Consider the following 13,194-nt stretch of genomic DNA (forward strand, 5'->3'; position numbering starts at 1 on the left):
AACTCATGTACTGTGGAAGACTTATGCTTATAACATAGCACACATAATGCGCTGTGGGAGGCTCATGCTTTTAACTCAGCACTAATGGTTCCTATCCTGTGGGTGGCTCATGCATATAATGCAACACTTATGGTGCATTTATTCTTTTAGGCAAAAGCCTGTAATTCAACATTCATTGTATATGTACTGTGGGAGTCTCACACCTGTTATTCCAGCACTAATGGAGAATATACAGTAGCAGGCTATTGTGTTAGTCAGGGCTCTCTAGAGTAACAGAACTCAAAATAAATACACACACAGAAGGGGGGAGGAAGATTATTGGAATTTACAATGGCTGGCTGTGAACAGGAAGTCCAAAAATCTAGTAGTTGCTCAGTCCATAAGGCTAGATGCTTTAGATGATCTTCAGTATATTCTGGAATCCCAAAGAAACAAGCTCCAATGCCAATGATGGAATGTATGTGCTAGCAAGACAAGGGAAAGCAGGCAATGAGCAAAAGTTTCTCCAGTAAAAGATGTGTCTTCCAGCCTCAAGATCCAGATCAAAAGTTCCTGCCTTCCTACTTGAAAGGTCCAGATTAGAAGTAAATTCACCCATTTCAAACTAGGCAAAAATAATCTCTCACAGTATGCCCTCAATTTCTAGATTGTAGTTCATTCCAGATATAGTCAAGTTGACAACCAAGAATATCTAACACATTGTCAACTTGACACACAATCATATCTACTTAAGTCAGGATTAATTCCCAAATGAAAACAATAATGAAGTCATAATAACACATAAACATAACTGTCACATGTACAATCACAAATGAAATATATATTTAATCAGGTCATAATTATGCCTAACATGTCTTTAATACAACTACAAACACATTTGAAATTTAGAATAGATAGCAATGTCCCTTTGGAAATATTCTTTTAGTATCTTGAACTTAAATATGATAACTATTGATGTTCTCTTAATTGATATTACATCACATGATAAAGAAATTAAAAGAAAAATCTGTACAAAAACGTTCTTAACAAAATACAACAGAAACTCGCATGTCAACTATAACTTTCTTTTCTGTAACTGGTCACATGACCTTAACTATTCTGTTTTCCTCCATGCTCAGCAAGCACCTCAGCAGGTTGAAGTGGAAACTTAAGGATTCTTTGGAGAGTAATTTGTGTTGGATGGTGTTTTGCCAGGACAAACACATGAGGGAGCGTTTTCCTAAAGTGGACACAGGTGAAAGGCTAAGGCAGACTCATGAAGGAATGTTTCACTGAAGCAGACACAGGAGAAAGGATGTTCTGCTAAAACAAGCACATGAAAGGACATGTGATGAAGGATTTTTCACTAATGACATGCATATATTAGTCTGCCTTACATTTCATAGTTGAGTTCAGTTTATTGGATCACCATAGAGAGAAACGCACCAAGAACGTTCTGGTGATGTGCTGCAGTTTCTTGCCACTTCCTCAGACTGGCTGTTTGGCAGAGTGATAACAGCTGAGACAGACACACATGCTGAGGTAAGACACGTGCTAAGGCAAGACCCATGGAAGACACATGATGTTTGGAGGATATAACTGGGCTTTCATGGACAGTGATGGAGGCTGAGCTTGGCTTGCTGGTACAGCTAGCTATGCAACTCTTGTTGGTCTCGAGTCTTCACTGATCTTCACCTTGCTGAGAGAGGCACAGCAGAGAACTTCTGGCATGCTCCCCACCCCAGTCCCTCCTGCTGACTCATGTAGTGACTGAGGCCTGGCAGTCTCTGCTGGGTAGGGCCATCATTGATGATTCAGTGTTTGCTATCCAAACCCTACTGAACTGGGCTGCTGATATATCTGTGAAGTGTTTGTGAGTGGATGGAGTGACTGCTGTTAACTTGTGAACTAAACTGCCAATTTCTAGACAACACAGGTGGGAGTTGTTCCAAAGAACATTTCCAAAACAGGTTCTCTTCCCCATATCCTCTCTTTTCTATGACCTCTGGTAGGTGGTGGGCTAAAATGGAGGTTAAAGCATTTGAGAACCATCATTAAAAATAAGGACTGAAAAAAATTAAAGTTACAGCAGGTCTTGGGTCTTTTCCTAGAGGAAAAGAATGGTAAGGTTCTGCTATTTTAAGGCAAATTGTTTGTGGTCTCTATGACCACAAAGTCAGCTGAGTGGTCTTGAGCCCCACTGTAAAGGTAAAATGGTTCTGATCCTCCTGACATGACATGACCACTATGACAGTGACACATGGTTGAGCCTGCCAAGTGTGTAGGGGAGGACCTAGAGACTTCTTTTATAAGCAACTGGATATTTGCTAGCCCTTTCTCTCTCTCTCTCTCACTCTCTCTCTCTCTCTCTCCCTCCCTCCCTCCCTCCTTCTCTCCCTTTCTCCCTCCATCCTTTTCTCCCTCTCTCTCCTTTTTGGCTTCGAAGAGCCCTATAGAAGGAGCTTCAGGTAAGAGATAGTGATTTCCTCTTTGGGCTTACAGGACCAACATAGAAGCAGCTGGCAGGACACAAGTAAAATAATATTCAAGGAAAGAGAGGTAAGGAGTTCTGTTCTCTTCTCTTGGGCTTGGAAGAACTCAAGAGAAAGGTAGATTAGCTAGGTAGAATGACAGAAAGATTTCTAAAAAGGTGTAGTTTAGTTATAGAATCAGGTTTATAAATAGATACTTTGTCCTTCCAGTCTGCGCCCAAGCACTGAGCAGATCTTGGGCTTCAGCTCTGCATCCAATCACACAAAACCCAGAGGAAGCGGGCCTCCCAGGAGCTCTAACCCCGGCAGGATCTTAGATAAGGAGACAACACCACCCACCCCAAAGAGGGAGTAACTGGGATCCATTGGGACCCAGGAACTCACTTCTGGCCAGGGGCACTGGTTCCTTCCAGTCTGCACCCTAGCACTGAGCAGATCTTGAGCTTCAGCTCTAACCCCAGCAGCAACATCCACCCCAAATAGTTCTGATACAGCCAAGGTAATAGGAAAGACAGGTTCCAGTCAGAGACAGCACTGGTAGCAGTAAGGAGATCCAGATGGCGAAATGCAAGCGCAAGAACCTAAGCATCAGCAACCCAGGGTACTTGGCATCATCAGAACCTGGTTCTCCCACAATAGAAAGTCCTGAATACCCCATCTCACTAGGAAAGCAAGATTCAGATTTTAAGTCACTTCTAATGATGATGATAGAGGACTTTAAGAAGGGCATAAATAACACTCTCAAAGAAATTGAGGACGACACAGGTAAACAGGTAGGAGCCCTTAAAGTGGAAACACAAAAATCCCTTAAAGAATTACAAGAAAACACAACTAAACCAGTGAAGGAATTGACCAAACTATCCAGGACATAAAAATAGAAGTAGAAACAATAAAGAAATCACAAAGGGAGACTACCCTGGAGATAGAAAAACTAGGAAAGAAATCAGGAGTCATAGATGCAAGCATCACCAACAGAATACAAGAGATAGAAGAAAGAATCTCAGGTGCAGAAGATACCATAGAAAATATTGACACAACTGTCAAAGAAAACACAAAGTGCAAAAAGTTCCAACCCAAAACATACAGGAAATCCAGGACACAATGAGAAGACCAAACCTAAGGATAATAGGTATAGAAGAGAGTGAAGATTCCCACCTTAAAGGGTCAATAAGTATCTTCAACAAAATTATAGAAGAAAACTTCCCTAGCATAAAGAACGAGATGCCCATTAACATACAAGAAGCCTACAGAACTTCAAATAGACTAGACCAGAAAAGAAATACCTCTCATCACATAATAATCAAAACACCAAATACACAAAACAAAGAAAAAATATTAAAAGTAGTACAAGAAAAGGGCAAAGTAACATATAAAGGCAGATCTATCAGAATTACACTTCACACCAGTCAGAATGGCTAAGATCAAAAACTCAGGTGACAGCAGATGCTGGTGAGGATGTGGAGAAAGAGGAACACTCCTCCATTGCTGGTGGGATTGTAAACTGGTACAATCACTATGGAAAGCAGTCTGGCAGTTTCTTAGAAAATTCAACATAGTATTACCTGGGGACCTAGCTATACCACTCCTGGGCATATACCCAAAAGATTTTTCAACATACAACAGGGACACATCCTCCATTATTTTCATAGCAGCCTTATTTATAATAGCCAGAAGCTGGAAAGAACCCAGATGTCCTTCAACAGAGGAATGAATACAGAAAATGTGGGATATTTACTCAATGGAGTACTACTCAGCTATTAAAAACAATGAGTTCATGAAATTCTTAGGCAAATGAATGGAACTGGAAAAATATCATCCTGAGTGAGGTAATCCAATCACAAAAGAACATACATGGTATGCACTCACTGGTAAGTGGATATTAGCCCAAAAGCTCACAATACCTAAGATACAACGCATAGACCACATGAAGCTCAAGAAGAAGGAAGACCAAAGTGTAAGTACTTTGGTCCTTCTTAGGAGCATCAAAATACTCAACTAGAGCTCCCAGGGTCTAAACCTCAAGTCTGGGAACACAAAGGGAGGGACCTATGGCTCCACCTGTATAGGTAGTTGAGGATGGCCTTGTCAGGCATCAGTGGAAAAGGAGGGCCCTGGTCCCTGAAAGTTTGGGTGTCCTAGTATTGGAGAATTCAAGGGCAGGGAGGCAGGGATAGGTGGATGGGTGGGGGCACACCCTCACAGACGTAGGAGGAGGGGAGATGGGATAAGGAGTTTTGAAGGGGAATGGGAGAGGGGATAACATTGAAAGGTAAATAAATAAAATGTCTAATAACAAACAGATAATGGATCTGGCAATTGTAGTCGAGCAGTTGAGACTTTTTGTCAACAATTTATCACAGGGATTCCATATAATCCTCTAGGACAAAGTATTGTAGAAGAGGCCCATGGAACTTTAAAAAGATTGATGAAACATGCTGTTGCTGAGACAAAGAATGATGCTGACCTGTGAACTTGCTGAGTGCCCTGACAAGGGTGACTGGGGAGATGTATTGGACATATATTCCTGACCCACCTTTGCTTGCCTATATCCCAGATGGGACAAGCTGCCTTGCCTCAAGTTTTTAGACCTTGTGGAACAGAGAATCAAAAACAGAAATTATAATGTCTCTTGTATTTCTTAAAGGTGACCAGCTATTAGGACTCAATCATGTACCGGTCTAGAAATCAATCCAATATTGAAAATAATAGTCTACATTTGGAAGGCTGGATCTGGATATTTTCAGAGACATATTTGGAAGTTAGCTGTAATTGTCAAGCTAAAATTGGTTTTGTCTCTTCTACAGTATTTATTGTAAGTTGCATTGACTGTAAAATTTCCAATTATGTTAGTGTGTTGAAACCTGGCATATTTGTTATGGGGGTCTATCAACCAGCTTTTGTCTTACTGCCCTGAGTATTAGAAAACCTTGATTCTCTGAAAAAAACTTGAAAGTGCTGAAAGAAGTAAGTTAGGCTTTAAGTAGAAACAAGAGGGTAGTAGACTGATTATTGCTGGTATAACAGGTTTAATTTCATTAATTGCTAGCACCACTGCTTCTGCAATAGCATTGACACAAGGAGTTAAGATAGCTATTTTTGTTAACCATCTAGCAAAAAAATTTACTAATGTATTGAGTATACAAAAGGATTTATATACGTGTCTGGAACAACAGATTGATGCTCTATAACCTAGTGAAATTGTCTGAAAGATGTTTAGGGTTCAAGAGTTAGGAGCCATTTCAAGTGTCATGACAAATATCATTGGAGTAGTGTTACTACTAAAATTTACAATGATTGTCATTATAATTAGAAAAAAGTTTAAAGACACCTGTAGGGTATTTGGCATAATCCTAACACCTCTCTGGGTGTTTAAACTTTGCATAGTGAGATTATGAATTTAAAGAATGCTGCTCTGTTAAGCTTTAATGCTACAGATAATGCTGATAAAATTATCCATGACCTGAGGTCAGTATTTCCATTTAATCAAACCTCAGGAATGGCATTTATAGCTTGATCATGCTAGCCCTTCTTGTCCTGGGAATATTTTTATTCCTGCCCATTATGTTGAAGCTTGTCTTTAACAACATCAACAGGCTGGAAGCCAAAGTACATGACTTGAAAGTGGAAATGAACCTCCAGACAGACTTATTAATTTAACAGGCTGGCAAGCCAAGGATGGGTAAGATTCTGCACAGAGCCTTACCAACCTAAGACAGAAGTGCATTGCTTATGATAATACATATTCTGCGATGGGTAAGGAAGGCTTTCTTGCCAGAACGACCTAAGACAGACTTAGTCTGGTTTATGCAATAAAAAGGGGGAGATGTGGAGAGCTTTTGGGGCTGCCTGGCAGGAATCTATAATTGACCAAGGACAAGGAAATGGGCTGCTTGGAAGGAAACTGACAGTAGTCTTGAACAAAGAAGAAATTTCAGGCAGGAATCTAAATCTTAGGCTAGAACAAAGAAGGAAATATAGACAGAAGTCTAAATCTTAAGCGAGAACAAAGAAATAGGCTTGAAAATGACTTTGAGCTAGGACAGGGAAGTTGGCTCAGATATTTTGATCATCCTGATAAGCCCTTAGAAATAGTAATCACAGGAGTGATCACAGAACACTGTTTATTGTTGTGAATGTTCTTTGATTATCTGGGTTTATTGTCTTCCTTGTTCCTGGACTATTTGCATCTATTGCTAGTTCCTCAACCTAGAACTGACCTAATACTTGCATGTAATTTAAACAGTAAAAAGGCAAAAAAGGAGGAGGAGGGACAGGATAGGGGATTAATGGGTGGGGGGAATGGGGAAGGGAGATGGCATCTGAAATATAAATAAATAAAATATCGAATAAAAAATAGATATTTTGTATATACTTCAAAAGATAAAGTTACCTTGCTAAGTAAGCGGGTTTTAAGTCAGTTTATGCCTCCTGTGTCTTTTTTGGTATAAATACCAGATAATTTAAATAGCTACATATTGGTACCTCAATGAGGGGCAGAAGGCTAGTCAGCAAAAGTACACAGAGACAAATGTTGAACTGGCCTTGAACTCATTACATTTGGCACGGGCAAAATGCCTGGCAAAAGTACATGGAGTACTTTTTTTCAAGACAGAAAAATGCCAGGCAGCAAGCACATAGCATGGACAGAAATCAGGCAGAAAAATCAGGCCAGCTACAGACACATAGACCCAGCAGGAGAAACTGAGAAGTCATTAGACTTGGAAAGATACCTGAAAAGTCCTTAAAGAGGGAATTAAGTAATATTAAAAAGAATGATCCACATAAGGATAAGAAATGCCATAACACATGAGTATTAGGATCCTATATACTGTTACCTTAGATGGTTTAAAAATAGAAACAGAAAATGAAAAGATAAACAAATTAACTGAAATTGGCTTAATATCTAACTGAGCTTGGCTTAATACCAATTATGATTACTATCATTTTGGTATTTCTTTTTCTTTTTCTTTTTCTTTTTTTTTTTTTTTTTTTGGTTTTTCAAGACAGGGTTTCTCTGTGTAGCCCTGGCTGTCTTGAAACTCACTCTGTAGACCAGGCTGGCCTCGAACTCAGAAATCCACGATATTTCATATTTTATCCTTAATAGCTCCTTAATAGCCATAATGGGTTTCTGTGCCCTCTCAAAGAAAAATGCTGTAGAGATACAAAAAAAATACAAAAAGCAGATTGATAAGACACAAGCCTTACAAGAAAAATTAAAAATAGTTATAAATAAAAATGAGAAACATACTCAGACAGAAACAGAGGAATTAAGACAAAAGCCTACCATGTATAAAGCAGATATTAAATTCTTGGGGAATTTAAAATAGAATAATCTCCCAAGACTGGAAAGATTTTATAAAAGCAATATTAGAAGTTGGTCTTCAGTTACAATGGTGATCATTATGGAAGGAAGAAGCTAAGGAGATAAAACAAAGAGATTGGGCTAGAGGTATCAATATTTCACAAGATCAGTTGCTAGGTGAAGGTCAAAATGCTAAGGTACAAAGGCAGATTGAATATGATGATGTCACCTAGGCAATGTGTCATATGGCAGTTTTAAGTACTTGATACAAGGTTGAAGAAACAAGAAAAAAGTCTGAATCATTTTTTTTAAATTATACAAGGTCCAAAGAAAGCATTCAGTGATTTTTTTTGACAAAGCTTGACTTCAGCTGTAAATAAAAAGAGTATTAGATTCAGAAGCTAGGTAAGTATTAATTGACTCTTTGGCTTTCAAAAATCAACTGTCAAATGTCTTGGCTGTGGCAATCAAGGTCATTTCAAAAGAAATTGTAGGCAGAGCCAAGCTAATTCAGAAAGAACACCTGAACCTTCTGCAATATGCAGAAGGTATAGAAAAGGTCAGCATTAGACTAATGAATTCAGATCAATAAGGGATAAACAAGGTAACCCCTTGCCAGGGAAATGGCCTAGGGAGCCTTTCATAGGTCATAATATCAAATTCAATTTCTGGTCAGTAGAGGACCTGAACTTATTCACAGAGGAATTAAACAGCACTGAATATAGTCATTAATAGCTCAGATATCAGAGTCAAAGCAACTTCAGCAGATAAAACAGAAAATTCAGGACAGACCACAAAACAAGTATTTTAGAATACTGCTATAGATGATCAGAAACCAAAAACTACAAATATTTATAAATGAAAATGAAATTAAAAATTTGGTAGATACAAGAGCAGATATAACAATAGTTTCACTAAAATCCTAGCCTCCAGATTGCCCTCTCTGCAAGGTAGATATTCAGTCTCTAGGGGTTGGAACTTTATCCTAGGTTAATATATATATATGTATGTATATGTATATGTATATGTATATGTATATGTATATGTATATGTATACGTATATATATATATGAATGAGATGGCTTAAGGCCATCATTGCATAGGGCCAAAAGTTCAAATATGAAAATCAAAGCCATATGTGGCTAATATAGCCATGAATTTTTGGAAACATGAGTTGTTGCAGTAATGAAAGACACAGATTAACATTCATTTAACCTCAGAAATAAGCCATAAAATAAAAAAAACTTCTGAGAAAGATATTGAAAGGTTTTATTATAGACTGTCCAGATTGTCCATAAACAAGACATGGCAGAGGTTGGCTCTTCAACTTTATATGGGGAAACCACTATTGGTAGAACACTAACTGCTCTACCACTGAACTAGTTAACTGACAAGCCTGTTTGGGTAGAGCAAGGGCTCTTAAATAAAGAAAATCTACAGTTACTAGAAGAGCTAGTCCAACATCAGCTGGGAGCTCAACATGTGGAAGAGTCTACCAGCCCTTGGAATTTTTCTATATTTGTCATTGAAAAGAAATCTAGAGAATGTTGACAAATCTAAGAGTTATTCAGTAAAGTTATTCAGTCTATGGATTCCTTATAGCCTGAAATCCCATTAAATTCCTTGTTACCTAAGACATGGCCTATCATAGTAATTGATTTAAAAGATTGCGCTTTCACAATCCTTTTGCATGACAATGATAGGGAAAGGTCTGCTTTCTCAGTACTTACTTAGAATAGTATTTGTCAAATAAAGATATCATTGAAAGGTCTTGCCACAAGAAATGTTAAACAGTCCTACCTCATGTCAATATTTTGTATAACAGCCATTAGAAATAATTTGTAGGGATGGTAGGATGGCTCAGCAGTTAAGAGCACTGGCTGCTCTTCTGGACTTCATGAGTTCAAATCCTAGCACATGGTGGCTCACAACCATCCATAATGAGATCTGATGCCCTCTTATAGGGTGTCTGAAGACAGCTACAGTGTACTTACATATAATAAATAAATAAAAACCTTTGAACTGGAGTGAGCAGGGCTGGAGCGAGAGGGAGAAGGAAAAGGGGGAAAAAAGAAAGAAACAATTTGTAAACAATTTCCTCAATCTATAATTTACCATTATATGGATGATATCGTACTGGCTGATTTAGACACAAATATCTTTGAAAAATGTTTGAACTAAGGAGAATTTTGCCTTGCTGGAGATTATAAATGTTAGAGTTCAGTAATCACCACACAAACCATGCAAACACTGATCTCAGTTAAGCAAGAAAGTTTATTGAATGTACACCCCAAGACTGATCAATCAAGACCACCAAAAACTGTGGTACTAGTCTGTTCTTAGGACAGGCTTTTTATAGAAAAACTAAGTTCAGAAGTTCAGAAGGCAGGGGTGAGGGCAGTTCTGCATTTCGGATAACTATACGAAGTAATATCAGCTGACATTTTAAGCAGATCGGTTCTAAGTGAGTTAAGAGGGGTTGTGGACTGGTGGTAAACAGGAGGGGAGTTTTCAGAGCATTGAAATAACAGAGCATAAGTAATACAACCATAGTATTATGACCTTTTAAGAAGATTTTTTAGTGTCAGCCATGGATAATTACTTCTGGGACATGGAGTCTGAGAACCTGAACTTAATTTCACATTCTGAGCAAAATGGAGCGTGAATAAAGAATGGCCACCATTATGTTAAAAGGAGCAGTCCTCAACAACAAATTGCTCCTGAAAATATACAAAATGAGATTCTATTGATTATCTAGGATATAAAGTAGGTCTACAGAAAACTTGACCATAGGAAGTACAAATCAGAAGAGATCAATTAGAAACTTTTTCAAAAATTGTTAGGAGCCATTAATTGGCTAAGACACATAATTGGATTAATTACTCAAGGGCTAAGTAATTTATTTCAAACTTTTCAGTGTGATTCAGACTTGAATACTCCAAAAAATTATTAGCTGAGACTGAAAAAGAATTGGCTCTGGTTGAAAGAAATTACAGACACACATTTGGATCACATGGATCCAAAGCTGAGTTATACTTCAGTTATTTTGCCTTCTACTCATTCCCCCACAGGAATTTTTATTCAGAAAGAAAATATCTTAGAATGAATAAATTTAGCACACAGAGTTAGAAATTGATGACCTATGTAGAAAAGGTTTCTCAACTGATTTTGAAAGGAAAAATGAGACTTTATCAATTAACAGAAATAGACCCAGCAGAAATTGTGGTACCTTTTAATAATGCTAAAATTGTCTCATATGGGCAGAAAATAATAAACATTGACAAAGAGCCCGCAGTAATTTTTTTGAAAGATTAACAACAAATTTCCCACAGGTAAGAGACTTCAATTTATAAAAAAGAACTAATTGAATTTTCCCTCATATAGTAAAAGGAAAATCAATGTCTGGAGCCCCTACATCCTATACTGATGCAAATGAATCAGAAAAGGCAAGTTATAAGTCAGGAAAATAATAAGTAAAGTGGCTCAGAGCTTTCATGATTCAGCTAAAAAACCAGAGCTATTTGACATTCTTATAGTATTAGATAGTTCCTCTAAATATTCAAAAAGAGTTGTTTTACATATCAAAACCACTGAAGTTATTCCAGAAGGTTTAGAATTAACTTCACTATTTAGTCAACTACCACAAGTAGTCAGAAATAGAAATCACCTATTGTATATAACACAAAGCAGATCTCATATACGTATACCTGGCCCTCTAGCACAATGTTATGAGGAAATTGATCAGCTATTAATAGCAAATGTGCTAGAAGCCTCAGAATTTTATAAGAAACACCATGTTATCAGTAAAGGTTTAAAGAGAGGTTTTTCTAATACTTGGCAACAAGCCAAGGAAATTATAAGGAAACATCCTACATGTTCTTTGTATAACCAAACTCCAGTGGCTGCAGGAAGTGATCCAAAAAGGGATCCAAAGAAATGAAATTTGGCAAATGCATGTGTTTCATTTTGCTGAGTTTGGAAAATTAAAGTATGTATACCACACCATAGATAAATATTCATGTTTCAATGGGAAACTGCTTTAAGTTCTGAAGAGACTGAGTCCTGTAATTACACATTTGCTAGAGGTTATGATTATTATGGGAATACCTGTACAAATTAAAGCTGACCATACTCCAGCATATGTCTCTAACAAAATGAAACAATTTTTGCATATTACAGCATTTAACATATTACAGGCATACCACACAATCCTACAGGATAAACAGTCATGGAAAGACCTAATCATATTTTAAAAGAGATGCTTAGTAAACAGAAAGGGATAACAAAGGCTCATAGAGATATACTGCATAGTGCTATATTAACTTTAACATTTTTAAATTATTTTAAATTTTAAATTTTAAAATGCTGATGAGCAAAAAATAGCTGCTGAGAGACATTGGACTGTGGGGGAAAAACTGCTGAATTAAACCAGTCCACATATTTTATGGATGTGTTAACTTCAGAATGGAAGGCAAGAAACATGTTGCATTATGGGAGATATTATGCCTTTGTTTCTCCTCCTTGCTTTCCTCTCTTCAGGGTCTCTGCTTCAGACCCCAAGCTTAGCAACTGAAACCCCACCTATTTATCATTTGCCCAGCTACAGACTGTAGACATCTTTATTTAACCAATAGTTTTAAATTAAGGAAAAAGGTTACATAGCATCATTTGGAATACAGGATAATTTCTCTATCCCTAAGGATCTCCTCGTCAGAAGTAACCAAACTGGAGGCCAGTATTTAGCATTACAATACATAGCAACAGACTGAACCTCAACAATGAATGTCTTTGTGTGGTCAGTAAATATTGTTGGCTACAGAATACTCAGGACCTATTATTACATGTTATCCTTTAATATGACATAGATAAAGATTTATATTACTGTTTGGCTATACAGTCCAAACATACTTATAAAGTTTGATTCCTTTCTCCTGCTCAAACAAACAGCAGAGAATCATCCTTAGCTGATCTGTGCACACTGCACATTCCATACATGCACTAATACCTTTAAAAGTTTGTATGTTTTCAAAGCAAATTTGATAATCATTATCCAAAAGACAAGTTGTTACAGCTTTCCTCTATGCATGCTTTTGTATTTTCTGTAAATTTGCATGCAGCACATAGAAAAGATGTTTACCGTATTTACAGACAGTTCATCTAATGAGAAGGCAGTATATGTAATTAGATCACATGTTCATTTTCTTGAGTTTCCCCCTACTTCAGCACAAATAATTGAATTATGTCCTGTAGCCACTGTTTGAAATGCAAAAATAAATAAATAAATAAATAAAGCTTTCAATTTGTATACTCATAGCCAGTATATATCTCATGGTTTATAATTGCTTGAAATTGTTTCTTTTTTATATATTGCTAAGTCTCAATTTTTACAGTTATTTATACAAATACAGCTTAATTTAA

Source organism: Grammomys surdaster, unplaced genomic scaffold (assembly GCF_004785775.1).
Source record: "Grammomys surdaster isolate TR1022 unplaced genomic scaffold, NIH_TR_1.0 126035, whole genome shotgun sequence".
Classification (NCBI taxonomy): Eukaryota; Metazoa; Chordata; class Mammalia; order Rodentia; family Muridae; genus Grammomys; species Grammomys surdaster.